This window comes from Oncorhynchus keta, chromosome 10, assembly GCF_023373465.1.
Source record: "Oncorhynchus keta strain PuntledgeMale-10-30-2019 chromosome 10, Oket_V2, whole genome shotgun sequence".
NCBI lineage: Eukaryota > Metazoa > Chordata > Actinopteri > Salmoniformes > Salmonidae > Oncorhynchus > Oncorhynchus keta.
Window position 1 is genome coordinate 23,004,082 of NC_068430.1, and position 15,227 is coordinate 23,019,308.

At 42.9% G+C, this 15,227-nt stretch overlaps 1 pseudogene; it reads left to right on the plus strand.

Annotated features, from left to right (window-relative positions):
- The first annotated feature begins 928 nt into the window (after nucleotides 1–928).
- Nucleotides 929–5,023, plus strand: LOC118388149 (mRNA export factor-like; annotated as a pseudogene).
- The last annotated feature ends 10,204 nt before the right edge of the window (nucleotides 5,024–15,227 follow it).

Sequence of the window (15,227 nt, forward strand, 5' to 3'; positions counted from 1 at the left end):
AAAGATTCTTAAGAACTAGAAGCGAGGCAGCTCTCTCTGTTGATGTCATCTTTTCAATTATTTTAAATTCTAGCTGCATTATCTCTGCTACAGGACGTTGAGCTCACCTCGCCACCTGATGACAGCATCAGCTGAATGGCTTTCATTCCGCCCACCATGCCTGTGCCCTTACCAAAGGTGCAGTGCTGGGAGGTGCAGGACAATGTGCCGACCATCCCTAATACCCTGACTACACCGCTCGTGTCGCTTGCGTGAGCGTTGCAAAATAATTTTAGGAATATATTTTATTCAATTATTGCACCCATACTGCTCGCGCGCACCAACGAGCGTCTGCGTTGCCGAGGGCTAAAATAGAAGTCATTCCTATTTCTGACGCAGATTGCGCTGCAAGTCCTGCCTCTCTCATCTCCTCATTGGTTTATAGAAGCAGGTACCCACGTTCCATCTCCTCATTGGTTATACCCACATGGGTGATTGAAAGACAAACTGTTTTGCCGGTTGTTGAGGTAATACTATGAAAGTGTAGATGCCAATCACCATTTAAGTTCAAACACGAACAATCCTGGAAGGGGGAGAGATGACTAGAAACGATTCGGTTGACCGTTTTATGTGTGGATTAATTGTCGGAGTAGAGGACCTTGTGCATTTCAGGTAAAATTACAACTCCTCCATTTTTATATCCCAGGACAAATTAGCTAGCAACAGCAAGCTAGCTAAATAGGACAAATTAGCTAGAAAGTGCAAGCTAACTAGCTAAATGCCATACATGTTTAATGCTTTTCGACCTGTCCCCAAATTAATGTAATTGGTTCAGAGTTTGTTTTGATATTTTAACCTGCATGCCGTGATCACATTTGGTGTAGGGGGACAAAATACATGTATGCACGATAGCGCACGGTGGCGCTCGCGCACAGCCGGTTTGGGTTCCATGGCCCAGCAGATGCACACTGGTCATGTACTGGACATTTGCTGGAGTGATGTAAGCCTGGCATAACACACTAGAACTGCAAGCACAGAGAATTATGAACATACTATTGTGCACACAGCTACTGCCTTATAACTACAATACATTTAAGATGCTGGATGAGCAATGAGAAACAATGCTATGTCGCTGTCTTGGAAATGGGAATAATAAATACCTGGATTCCCGGGTCTGATTATACACTTTTCCACATTTACCCTCTAGCACGATGGCACTGGATAAAAACTACTAACTACAGCTGTATTATGACGGGCAGCTGGGACAAAACACTGAAGACCGTCATTCTAAACATTTGAGAATCGTCATCTCTCAGAATGCTATAAAGTGCACTTTTGAAGTCATTGGTTCTAATTACAAAAGGAGGATGTTAGATGTGATGATCTTCTTCCCTCATCTCTTTGTCCCCCCCCTCAGTTCTAGGACACATGCTCCCCCAATCCCATAATGTCTTTGCAGATGCCAGAGAGAAGCTAGTGTGCATATGTGGTGTACCCCATAGCAGTGCTGGCCATAGCAGAGAGAGGCCTTCCCTTTCCTTTTCTCTTAATCACGTATTGTTTCTCTCTCTCTCTGTATACTGTTCATCTTAACATCATCCTGAGCATTTGCAGCATCGGTTCTTCATGAATGACCTCTGAATGCCCTTGTTGAACATTCTCTATAGCATTGCTGTGTGGAAATATTTAAGGCCAAGCGGGCTTTACGCAGGCTTTGCACTGGGGGTCGCATGGCTATCCACTACATTAACCCCCCAAACCTGTGTGGCCACATAGAAGACTCAAGTTTTGGAATTCAAAGTCCCAGTAAGATTATTGAATTGTGATGTACCTGTCTATGTGTTTTTTGTTGCAGATCCAAGGACAACTTTATCTTTAAGTGTCACAGGTCCAATGGCACCAACACTGCTACCCTACGACCCTGTTCCTGGAGAGCTACCCTCCTGTAGGTTTTCACTCCAACCCCATTTGTAACTGACCTGATTCAGTTTATCACCCAGGTAATTATTAGAATCAGGTGTGCTAGAATACGGTTGGACTGAAAACCTACAGGACGGTAGCTCTCCAGGAACAGGGTTGGCGAGACCTGCTGTATAAACTGTATGTTGCCTTGTCTTTATTCAGTAATGCAATGGTGCCTTTCTTTACATGAGTAGTTGTCAATTAGTCTCAAACTAAACAACGTAGCATTGATCTCTCTCCCTACCATATTTTCTATATCTTTCTCTCTCTTAACTCCCCCCCTCTCTCTTGCTCTCCCTCCATTTCTCCCCCTCTACCTCACTCTCTCAGGTGAATGCTATCTCCTTCCACCCTGTCCACGGTACAATGTCCACTGTGGGACCTGACAGACGCTTCATCTTCTGGGACAAAGATGCCCGCACCAAGTTAAAGACCTCAGAGCAGCTGGACTCTCCAATCACCACTTGCTGCTTCCACAACAACGGCAACATATTCGCCTATGCCTCCAGCTACGATTGGTCAAAGGTGAGATTAATGATTTTACTAAATTAATACATCTACTGTATGCCTATTGTATTGTCTTATACCCGTTTGTGTTAGCACTCTACTGCAGTCAGTTGCTAACTCATGTCATCTCTGAACACCCAGGAGCATGAATACTACAATCCCCAGAAAAATACAAAATGCATTTTCCTGCCGAATGCTGCTGAGGAACAAGATATGGTGAGAGAGGGACAGTTGTTGTCTGTAACCTCAGAGACAATGTCACCTGATGAGGCTGCCCCCCTTCCTCAGTGCTGTTGTGACACTCACTGGGACCTTCATCACTATCCCATGGTTGTTCGAATGCAGGGAGGCAGGCTGTCGCTAGTTTTGCTCTGTTAAAAGTAGTGTGATAGATTTTTTCAGTGCTGCTGCGTAGTGCTAAGTTTGAGGTTGCAGGTGTACTGACTTGAAGTCAGGCTGTCAGTTTTGGTTAAACCTATGCTGTGCATATAGGCTCCCTTGAAGGGTCAGTGATTTCCTGGAATGGAGAAGACTCGATTTGATAACTGAATTTTTAGGAAAAAGAAGGATTTTCAGTGCCTTTGTAAACACCTGGACCTATGCCTTGGCATGGTGTTGCATACTGAGCATGGACCAATCAGAGGAGACTACTCGCCCAGTATTGATGACAGCTATGTGACTATTTTTGTTCACCTTAATTTCACCTTTATTTAACCAGGTAGGCCAGTTGAGAACAAGTTCTCATTTACAACTGCGATCTGGCCAAGATAAAGCAAAGCAGTGTGACACAAACAACAACACAGAGTTACACATGGAATAAACAAACATACAGTCAATAACACAATAGAACAAAAAGTCTATATACCGTGTGTGCAAATGGCATGAGGAGGTAAGGCAATAAATCGGCCATAGTAGCGAAGTAATTACAATTTAGCAAATTAACACTGGAGTGATAGATGTGTAGATGATGATGTGCAAGTAGAAATACTGGTGTGCAAAAGAGAAAAAAATATATATATATATATATATATATATATATATATATATATATATGGGGATGAGGTAGATAGATTGGATGGGCTATTTACAGATGGGCTGTGTACAGCTGCAGCGATCGTTAAGTTGCTCAGATAGCTGATGCTTAAAGTTAGTGAGGGAGATATAAGTCTCCAACTTCAGCGATTTTTGCAATTCTTTCCAGTCATTGGCAGCAGAGAACTGGAAGGAAAGGCGGCCAAAAGTGGTGTTGGCTTTGGGGATGACCAGAGAGATATACCTGCTGGAGCGCGTGCTACGGGTGGATGTTGTTATGGTGACCAGTGAGCTGAGATAAGGCACAGCTTTACCTAGAAATAACTTAGAGATGACCTGGAACCAGTGGGTCTGGCGACGAATATGTAGCGAGGGCCAGCCGATGAGACCATACAGGTCGCAGTGGTGGGTGGTATATGGGGCTTTGGTGACAAAATGGATGGCACTGTGATAGACTGAATCCAGATTGCTGAGTAGATTGTTGGAGGCTATTTTGTAAATGATATCGTCGAGGATCGGTAGGATGGTCAGTTTTACGAGGGTATCTTTGGCAGCGTTAGTGATGGAGACTTTGTTGTGAAATAGGAAGCAGATTCTAGATTTAATTTTGGATTGGAGATGTTTAAAAACCTCTTTGAGCTAGGTGGGGCGCTAGTGCCCCACCGCGACAACATCCAGTGAAATTGCAGAGCACGAAATTGAGTCTGGAAGGAGAGTTTACAGTCTAACCAGACACCTAGTTATTTGTAGTTGTCCACATATTCTAAGTCAGAACCGTCCAGAGTAGTGATGATAGTCAGCGGGTGGGTGCAGGCAGCGATCGGTTGAAAAGCATGCATTTAGTTTTAATAGCGTTTAAGAGCAGTTGGAGGCCACGGAAGGAGTGTTGTATGGCACTGAAACTCGCTTGGAGGTTTGTTAACACAGTGTCCAAAGAAGGGCCAGATGTATACAGAATGGTGTCGTCTGTGTAGAGGTGGAACAGGAAATCACCAGCAGCAAGAGCGACATCGTTGATATATAGAGGAAAAATAGTCGACCCGAGAATTGAACCCTGTGGCACTCCCATAGAGACTGCCAGAAGTCCGGACAACAGGCCCTTCAATTTGAAACACTGAAATCTATCTGAGAAGTAGTTGGTGAACCAAGCGAGGCAGTCATTTGAGAAACCAAGGCTGTTGAGTCTGCCAGTAAGAATACGGTGATTGACAAAGTCGAAAACCTTGGCCAGGTCGATGAAGACGGTTGCACAGTACTGTCTTTTATCAATAGCGGTTATGATATTGTTTAGTACATTGAGCGTGGCTGAGGTACACCCGTGACCAGCTCTCTGTATACTCTGTATACTCGTCGCAAGACCCACTGGTTGATGCTTATTTATAAAACCCTCTTAGGCCTCACTCCCCCCTATCTGAGATGTTTACTGCAGCGCTCATTCTCCACATACAACACCCGTTCTGCCAGTCACATTCTGTTAAAGGTCCCTAAAACATACACATCCCTAGGTCGCTCCTCTTTTCAGTTTGCTACAGCTAGCGACTGAAACGAGCTGCAACAAACACTCAAACTGACAGTTTTATCTCAGTTTTATCAGTTTGACCTTTGTGCTGATGACTTTGCCCAATAATGTACCATGTTTTTGTGTTGCTACCATGTTGTTGTCATGTTGTGTTGCTACCATGCTGTGCTGTCCTGTTTTGCTGTTATTTTGTTGTCTTAGGTTTCTTTTTATGTAGTGTTGTGTCTCTCTTGTTGTGATGTGTGTTTTGTCCGATATTTATATTGTATTTTTCTTTAATATTTTAAAATCCCAGGCCCTTGTCCACGCAGGAGGCCTTTTGCCTTTTTGTAGACCGTCATTGTAAATAAGAATTGGTTCTTAACTGACTTGCCTAGTTAAATAAAAGTTAAATAAAAATAAATAAATAATCAAATAAAAAGTGGAACCAACATGACCATGATGCTCTTTTATGTCTGTGCTTTAATCCAAGTGGCCACTAGGTGGAGTGTTCTGCCTTTTTGCCTGTGGTGATCCAGACAGAGACAAAGAAAGGTTTGGAGGTCAGTTGAGGATCAAATTAGTGGTTTGATTCATCAGGTGAGTGCTTTGAGTGGTAAAGGAGCCTGGGATTGAGGATTTATCAGTTGGATATGAATGAGGGGTGGTGGGGAGCTACAAAGGCCATGTGTGAAAAATGGATTGGTCATGGTGAAGGTGTGAATGAAATGCATTTTATTGTGGTCATTAGAGTGTCACCTCACTGCCAGCCAGGGCCTAGGTACTTAGCAGATGTGCGCCACTGCACCGAGGTTGCGAAGTTACAGTGTTACTGTCCACTGGCTCCTCACAAACCTTGTGTACTTGCATCAAAAAGGCTTTGGTTTTAAAACAAACTAATGTTTTCAGCCACACTGGCCACAATCCCTCATTTGGAACTCGTAGGCATAAGAATATGTACTGATGTATGTAATGGTGTTACTGATTGATACTACTGAATGTAAATGTAAAATAAAAATGGAGATGTAACATGTTTGGATGTAGGCCTAGAGTAATGGGTCTCTTTCTCTCTGTGTGGTGACAGGTTGGATCTTATTTGGTTCTGTTGTTCTTATTTTTAGTTCAGACCTTGAGCTGTCTATTGATGTTCTGTATTATGTCATGTTCTATGTTTTGTGTGGACTGTTGAACCCAGGAAGAGTAGCTGCTGTGTCAGCAACAGCTAATTGGGATCCTAATAAAACACAACAACAAAAATACTAGAACCCAACGTTTCATTACCCTCTCCACGCCATCTTTTCATAAATCCATGTGATTTTCATTGTGTCAATTATTCATAGGAGTCAATAGGCTGTACCATGCTGCTGTAGTAATTAGAGGTGCTATAAATACACTGGCTAAGTCATGTTTTATTCAGGGGTAAAGGTGTTGACCCACACTCAGTCCAATTGTACTTGCCCTGGCATGTTCTCCGGATCCTAGTCAGCCCTAACTGATGTTTGTTCCTCTGTACAATCAAACAATCAATTATATCATAATGGAGTCAGGATTCTCTCATTGGTGCAGCTGTAGAACCTTTTGAGGATCTGAGGACCCATGACAAATTTTTTTAGTCTCCTGAGGGGGAACAGGTTTTGTTGTGCCCTCTTCACAACTGTCTTGGTGTTGCTTGAACCATGTTAGTTTGTTGGACACCAAGGAACTTGAAGCTCTCAACCTTCTCCACTACAGTCCCGTCGATGAGAATGGGGGTGTGCTCGGTCCTCCTTTTCCTGTTGTCCAGAATCATCTCCTTTGTCTTCGTCTTGTTGTCCTGGCACCACACGGCCAGGTCTCTGACCTCCCTATAGGCTGTCTCGTTGTTGTCGTGATCAGGCCTACCACTGTTGCTTCATTGGAAAACTTAATGATGGTGTTGGAGTGGTGCCTGGCCATGCAGTTATGAGTGAACAGGGAGTACAAGAGGGAACTCTGCATGCACCCCTGAGGGGCCCCCATGTTGAGGATCAGCAACGGTTCTCAATTACGTGGTCCTCTTTCACCCTACATTGGTATCAGAAGTCTGATGGCACTATTGTTTAATAAGAGCGACTGCTAAGTGAACTGAATGTATATTTAAAAATGAACAGTTCCAAAGCATGCTGAGTATTATTCTAATTAGTTCAGTCCCGAAATAAAGACAATAATAATATCCAATGTGCTTTGCATTTCATTTTGGTGTGTTCATTTTCACATACAGTACCAGTCAAAATTTTGGACGCACCTACTCATTCAAAGGTTTTTCTTTATTTGTACTATTTTCTACATTTCAGAATAAAAGTGAAGACATCAAATCTATGAAATAACGCATATGGAATCATGTAGTAACCAAAAAAGTGTTAGACAAATCAAAATATATTTTACATTTGAGATTCTTCAAAGTAGCCACCCTTTGCCTTGATGACAGCTTTGGACACTATTTGCATTCTCTCAACCAGCTTCATGAGGTAGTCACCTGGAATGCATTTCAAGTTAATTTGTGGAATGTCTTTCCTTCTTAATGCATTTGAGCCAATCAGTTGTGTTGTGACAATGTAGAGTTGGTATACAAAAGATAGCCCTATTTGGTAAAAGACCAAGTCCATATTATGGCAAGAACTGCTCAAATATGCAAAACAGTCCATCAATACTTTAAGACATGAAGGTCAGTCAATCCGGAAAATTTATTCAAGTGCAGTCGCAAAAGCCATCAAGTGCTATGATGAAACTGGCTCTCATGAGGACCGCCACAGGAAAGGAAGACCCAGAGTTACCTCTGCTGCAGAGGATAAGTTCATTGGAGTTACCAGCCTCAGAAATTGCACCCCAAATAAATTTAGTTAAAGTAACAGGCACATCTCAACATCAACTGTTTAGAGGAGACTGCGTGAATCAGGTCTTCATGGTCAAATTACTACAAAGAAACCACTACTAAAGGATACCAATAATAAGAAGAAACTTGTTTGAACCAAGAAACACAAGCAATGGACATTAGACTGGTGGAAATCTGTCCTTTGTTCTGATTAGTCCAAATGTGAGATGTTTCATTCCAACCGCTGTGTCTTTGTGAGATGCAGAATAGGTGAACAGAGGATCTCCACGTGTGTGGTTCCCACCATGAAGCATGGAGGAGGAGGTGTGATGGTGTGGGGGTGCTTTGCTGCTGAAACTGTCAGTGATTTATTTAGAAGTCAAGGCACACTTAACCAGCATCGCTACCACAGCATTCTGCAGCGATACGCCATCCCATCAGGTTTGCGCTAAGTGGGACTATCATTTGTTTTTCAAAGGACAATGACCCAACACAACTTCAGGCTGTGTAAGGGCTATTTGACCAAGAAGGAGAGTGACTGAGTGCTGCATCAAATTACCTGTCCTCCAGAATCATCCAACCTCAACCCAATCTGGTTGAGTGAATACCAAGAGTGTGCAAAGCCATTATCAAGGCAAAGGGTGGCTACTTTCAAGAATCTAAAATAGAATATATATTTGTTTAAAACTTTTTTGGTTACTACATCATTCCATATGTGTTATTTCATAGTTTTGATGTCTTCACTATTATTGTACAATGTAGAAAATAACAACAACATATTGCATTCATAGCAAGTAAAACGTTTAGGTAACCTTTACTGAGAATGTTGTTGCTGTCTGGGCCGGCTACATGCAAATATATTTTTGTATTTAATTATTTTTATAAAAATATTTCAACTATATACATTACAAAATATAAGTATTTTGTCATTTATTCTGATACATTGATCTTTGTAGTACCTGCAGTCGCACATGATGCAGGTACAGTGCATGTGTGGGAATCTGACAGATTCTGTCGTTGGTGGCTGACCTCCAGTAAGTAGTAGTTCAAACAAAGGATATATTAGACATTTCTTTACATCTACCACCCAATACAATAAAACACATGTATAACCGTCACCAGTCTTCATTTTCGCTGCATTGAATGCTCCGTTCAAAAAATGCAGAACTAAGAACAGATACAGCCCTTGGTTCACTCCAGACCTGACTGCCCTCGACCAGCACAAAAACATCCTGTGGCGGACTGCAATAGCATCGAACAGTCCCCGCGATATGCAACTGTTCAGGGAAGTCAGGAACCAATACACGCAGTCAGTCAGGAAAGCTAAGGCCAGCTTCTTCAGGCAGAAGTTTGCATCCTGTAGCTCCAACTCCAAAAGGTTCTGGGACACTGTGAAGTCCATGGAGAACAAGAGCACCTCCTCCCAGCTGCCCACTGCACTGAGGCTAGGGAACACGGTCACCACCGACAAATCCATGATTATCGAAAACTTCAACAAGCATTTCTCAACGGCTGGCCATGCCTTCCGCCTGGCTACTCCTACCTCGGCCAACAGCTCCGGCCCCCCCGCAGCTCCTCGCACAAGCCTCTCCAGGTTCTCCTTTACCCAAATCCAGATAGCAGATGTTCTGAAAGAACTGCAAAACCTGGACCCGTATAAATCAGCTGGGCTTGACAATCTGGACCCTCTATTTCTGAAACTATCCGCCGCCATTGTCGCAACCCCTATTACCAGCCTGTTCAACCTCTCTTTCATATCGCCTGAGATCCCCAAGGATTGGAAAGCTGCCGCAGTCATCCCCCTCTTCAAAGGGGGAGACACCCTGGACCCAAACTGTTACAGACCTATATCCATTCTGCCCTGCCTATCTAAGGTCTTCGAAAGCCAAGTCAACAAACAGATCACTGACCATCTCGAATCCCACCGTACCTTCTCCGCTATGCAATCTGGTTTCCGAGCCGGTCACGGGTGCACCTCAGCCACACTCAAGGTACTAAACGACATCATAACCGCCATCGATAAAAGACAGTACTGTGTAGCCGTCTTCATCGACCTTGCCAAGGCTTTCGACTCTGTCAATCACCATATTCTTATCGGCAGACTCAGTAGCCTCGGTTTTGCGGATGACTGCCTTGCCTGGTTCACCAATTCCTTTGCAGACAGAGTTCAGTGTGTCAAATCGGAGGGCATGCTGTCCGGTCCTCTGGCAGTCTCTATGGGGGTGCCACAGGGTTCAATTCTCGGGCCGACTCTTTTCTCTGTATATATCAATGATGTTGCTCTTGCTGCGGGCGATTCCCTGATCCACCTCTACGCAGACGACACCATTCTATATACTTTCGGCCCGTCATTGGACACTGTGCTATCTAACCTCCAAACGAGCTTCAATGCCATACAACACTCCTTCCGTGGCCTCCAACTGCTCTTAAACGCTAGCAAAACCAAGTGCATGCTTTTCAACCGATCGCTGCCTGCACCCGCATGCCCGACTAGCATCACCACACTGGATGGTTCCGACCTTGAATATGTGGACACCTATAAGTACCTAGGTGTCTGGCTAGACTGAAAACTCTCCTTCCAGACCCATATCAAACATCTCCAATCGAAAATCAAATCAAGAGTCGGCTTTCTATTCCGCAACAAAGCCTCCTTCACTCACGCTGCCAAGCTTACCCTAGTAAAACTGACTATCCTACCAATCCTCGACTTCGGCATGTCATCTACAAAATTGCTTCCAACACTCTACTCAGCAAACTGGATGCAGTTTATCACAGTGCCATCCGTTTTGTCACTAAAGCACCTTATACTACCCACCACTGCGACTTGTATGCTCTAGTCGGCTGGCCCTCACTACATATTCGTCGCCAGACCCACTGGCTCCAGGTCATCTACAAGGCCATGCTAGGTAAAGCTCCGCCTTATCTCAGTTCACTGGTCACGATGGCAACACCCATCCATAGCACGCGCTCCAGCAGGTGTATCTCACTGATCATCCCTAAAGCCAACACCTCATTCGGCCGCCTTTCGTTCCAGTACTCTGCTGCCTGTGACTGGAACGAATTGCAAAAATCGCTGAAGTTGGAGACTTTTATCTCCCTCACCAACTTCAAACATCAGCTATCTGAGCAGCTAACCGATCACTGCAGCTGTACATAATCTATTGGTAAATAGCCCACCCATTTTCACCTACCTCATCCCCACAGTTTTTATTTTTTTACTTTTCTGCTCTTTTGCACACCAATATCTCTCTACCTGTACATGATCATCTGATCATTTATCACTCCAGTGTTAATCTGCAATATTGTAATTATTCGCCTACCTCCTCATGCCTTTTGCACACATTGTATATAGACTCCCCTTTTTTTCTACTGTGTTATTGACTTGTTAATTGTTTACTCCATGTGTTGTCTGTTCACACTGCTATGCTTTATCTTGGCCAGGTCACAGTTGCAAATGAGAACTTGTTCTCAACTAGCCTACCTGGTTAAATAAAGGTGAAAAAAAAAATGTTTGACCTTTGCTAGCTAGCTACAGTAACATCAACCAGTGTTTGCAGCTGTTTGAATTTGAGTCAATGAGAGAAGCTAGCAATGAAATTTGTGTTCCTTAGCTCGCAAGGTAACAGAGTGTTCGTGTCTACCATCTGAAAGGCACTCAATGCATGTAGCTAACATGAGGTTAATCCAGTCAATCGCACCATAGCAATTTTGTTTTATGTTGGCAGGGTTCACATACACAATAGCTGAATTTGCAGAGCTAGCGATCAAACCGATGGACAGATAGGCAGGGACAGACTGGCAGAGACAGGGAGTCTCAGGTAAGTTTGTTGAGTCTTTGTTTGGCAACATTATGAAAGGTGCTCTCTTTTTTAGACTTGTAAAATATGGACATAATTGGACAATGCCATGGATACCCCCACTCTCAACTTAACCTGGTGACTAAACCAAGATTTGTTTAAGGAAATGGTATTGCTGTTGTGATTAATTGTGTAGTTTTGGGTACCGGTAGTTAGGAGTATGGCAAACATCTTGTTTATTTTCTAGGAGACAGATTGTGAGTCAGTGAGGGTGGTGAAAGGAAGAGTCACAGCAGAAGAAACTCAGACTGTCTCTGGTTTGCAGGCTGCAGTCGAGTGTGTGCTGTCATCTCTTAGGGGCAAGAGAAATGATGAAAGCTACCTTGCACTGTATGAGAAATCAACACACTCAAGACGATTTGCTGGCAAAGCAGTGGATCACTATAGGGCAGAATGTTTTTAAGTGTTGGATGCTGTGGAGGTTCAGTTTGGCGACTGTTTTTACCAGGACAGTCTAAACTTCCTGCAAAAATTGGAAAGAGCGCTTCTCACGGGGGAGTTGGATGAGTATCTAGATCAGTACCCTGAGCTGAACATAGATTCTCTTTCAGTGCAGTTGCCTCTCTTACGCAACAAATACCCCTGTAGCAGCAGTGGAGAGGCAGCAGAGGTCAGGAGGCTTCCAGTGGAGGTGTGGGGGTTGTTTGACCAAGTTGAGGTGCTGATCAGAATGTTGTTTGTGGTGCCAGTGTCTTCATGTGAGGCTGAGATGAGTTTCAGTGCACTCCGCAGGTTGAAGACTTGGCTACGGGCCAGCATGGGCCAAGAGAGACTGAACGGCGTAGTTGTCTTTAATGTACATAAAGTCAGTCTGGACGGTCTAAAGAGGGAAAATATCTGCCAGCAATTTGTTGTATCCATTGAAACCCGCAAACATATGTTCGGATCTTTTGTTCAGTAGTGTGTATAGCAGTGGTTCTCAACTTTTTTGTGGTACTGGAACCCCTACATATTTTGAGGCAAGGCAGGCAAGGTTTTGAGCGGTCCTCAGGGACCTCCACCCCCTCTATATTATATGTAAAGTTACTGGAAACCTTGTGGTACTGAATACGTTCATTACACTTTTTTATTTCAGGGACCCCTTGCAATTACACCAGGGACCCCTGTTTGAGAACCCCTGCTGTATAGTAAGATAATTGTTCTTTTGTTTAGTCATTTTCAGTTTTTAGTACATGACAGTACACTTACGAATTATTTATTTTATGTTATTTTATTTAAAATTGCTTACTTTGTGTGACATACTTGTCCATAGCTGTTGTTTGAAGTGTTGAGACCCTGACTGAACCATAAATAAGTATTTTAGAAGGATATTTTGGTTGATTTATTTGTGTTATTCACTGAAGTAGTTATTTCGCTTTTAGAACTGTACTCATTTTGATATTTTTGTTCTTGTAAAGCTATTGTAACAGACTCAGGAAAGTGGTACATATTTAATGACTAGATACATGTATCAGAAAAAGTACAATAATAAGGTCAATTCAATACTGAGAGCAACTTTGTGATGGTTCTCAATGGAGATTATTTTAGATGAGATCTCACCATGCTCATTGTATTTACGAAAACTGCACCCATACACTATTTCGCTAAACAAGGCATCCTTCACTCATGCTGCCAAACATACCCTAAAACTCTAATACCCTAAAACTGACCATCCTACCAATCCTCGACTTCGGCGATGTCATTTACAAAATAGCCTCAAATACCCTACTCAACTAATTGGATGCAGTCTATCACAATGCCATCCGTTTTGTCACCAAAGCCCCATATACTACCCACCATTGCGACCTGTACGCTCTCGTTGGCTGGCCCTCGCTTCATACTCGTCGCCAAACCCACTGGCTCCATGTCATCTACAAGACCCTGCTAGGTAAGGTCCCCCCTTATCTCAGCTCGTTGGTCACCATAGCATCACCCACCTGTAGCACACACTCCATCAGGTATATCTCTCTAGTCACCCCCAAAACCAATTCTTTCTTTGGCCGCTTCTCCTTCCAGTTCTCTGCTGCCAATGACTGGAACGAACTACAAAAATCTCTGAAACTGGAAACACTTATCTCCCTCACTAGCTTTAAGCACCAGCTGTCAGAGCAGCTCACAGATTACTGTACCTGTACATAGCCCACCTATAATTTAGCCCAAACAACTACCTCTTTCCCTACTGTATTTATTTTATTTTATTTATTTATTTAGCCCCATTATTTTAATTTCTACTTTGCACATTCTTCCACTGCAAATCTACCATTCCAATGTTTTACTTGCTATATTGTATTTACTTTGCCACCATGGCCTTTTTTTTGCCTTTACCTCCCTTATCTCACCTTATTTGCTCACATCGTATATAGACTTGTTTATACTGTATTATTGACTGTATGTTTGTTTTACTCCATGTGTAACTGTGTCGTTGTTTGTGTCGAACTGCTTTGCTTTATCTTGGCCAGGTCGCAATTGTAAATGAGAACTTGTTCTCAACTTGCCTACCTGGTTAAATAAAGGTGAAATAAAAAATAAAATAAAACACAGTGTACAGTACCATTGCCACCTACTGTCTTTTCTTGGTATTGCTGGTTGTAAATACAAATACATGCGTACATACTGGACTGATAAGGAACACTGCTATAAATATTAGTAGTAGTAGTATTATAATGATTTAAACATTTGAACAAATTGGGACAACCATTCAGTTAACTACTATCAATTATCCAGTAGTAGTAATTATGATTCCTCAATATACATTTAACATATTATAACGTAGGCTGTGTGTTACAGCACTACTTTTGGTGTCCCCCTCAGGAATTGCTCTTGAGAGAAATTCATGCAATTATCCCCTCCAAAGTTGATATCAGATTTTTGCCCATGCCTATAATGGAATGACGAGTTTGCAAACCGTTATCTTGCGACCTAACTGGGGATTGCCCAAGCAATGAATATGTGGCATTTATGACTATATGAAAAGTATCTAGATTCTAGAATGACACGAGTAACTGTTATACTGTGTGTACATAATACATGCGTTTCAGCAAGCCTATTGTTGAGCATTTAAAATCATTATCACATGCGCCACGTAATTATAGAAAATGTCACCATTGTTTCAAATTGAAGGTATGTTACAGTCGAGTTAAAGGCCGAGTTGTTTCTTTATTATTACGATAGTGATACAATGTCACATGTGCGCGATGCGCGCTTTCTGACTACGATAGTGATACAATGTCACATGTGCGCGATGCGCGCTTTCTGACTACGATAGTGATACAATGTCACATGTGCGCGATGCGCGCTTTCTGACTACGATAGTGATACAATGTCACATGTGCGCGATGCGCGCTTTCTGACTACGATAGTGATACAATGTCACATGTGCGCGATCCTCGCTTTCTGACTACTGTACAGTAGTGACTTGTCTTTGTGTAGTAAAGGACAAAAGCAGGTGCAGGAAGAACGCGTGGGGTCGGGCGAATGGGAGGGCTTGACTACATGAGACAAAAAAATTGTCATCCTGAATCATTGCCCATAGGCCAGAAATATAAATGGGCGTGGTCAGGCATGGCGGGTATAAAATCTCTCC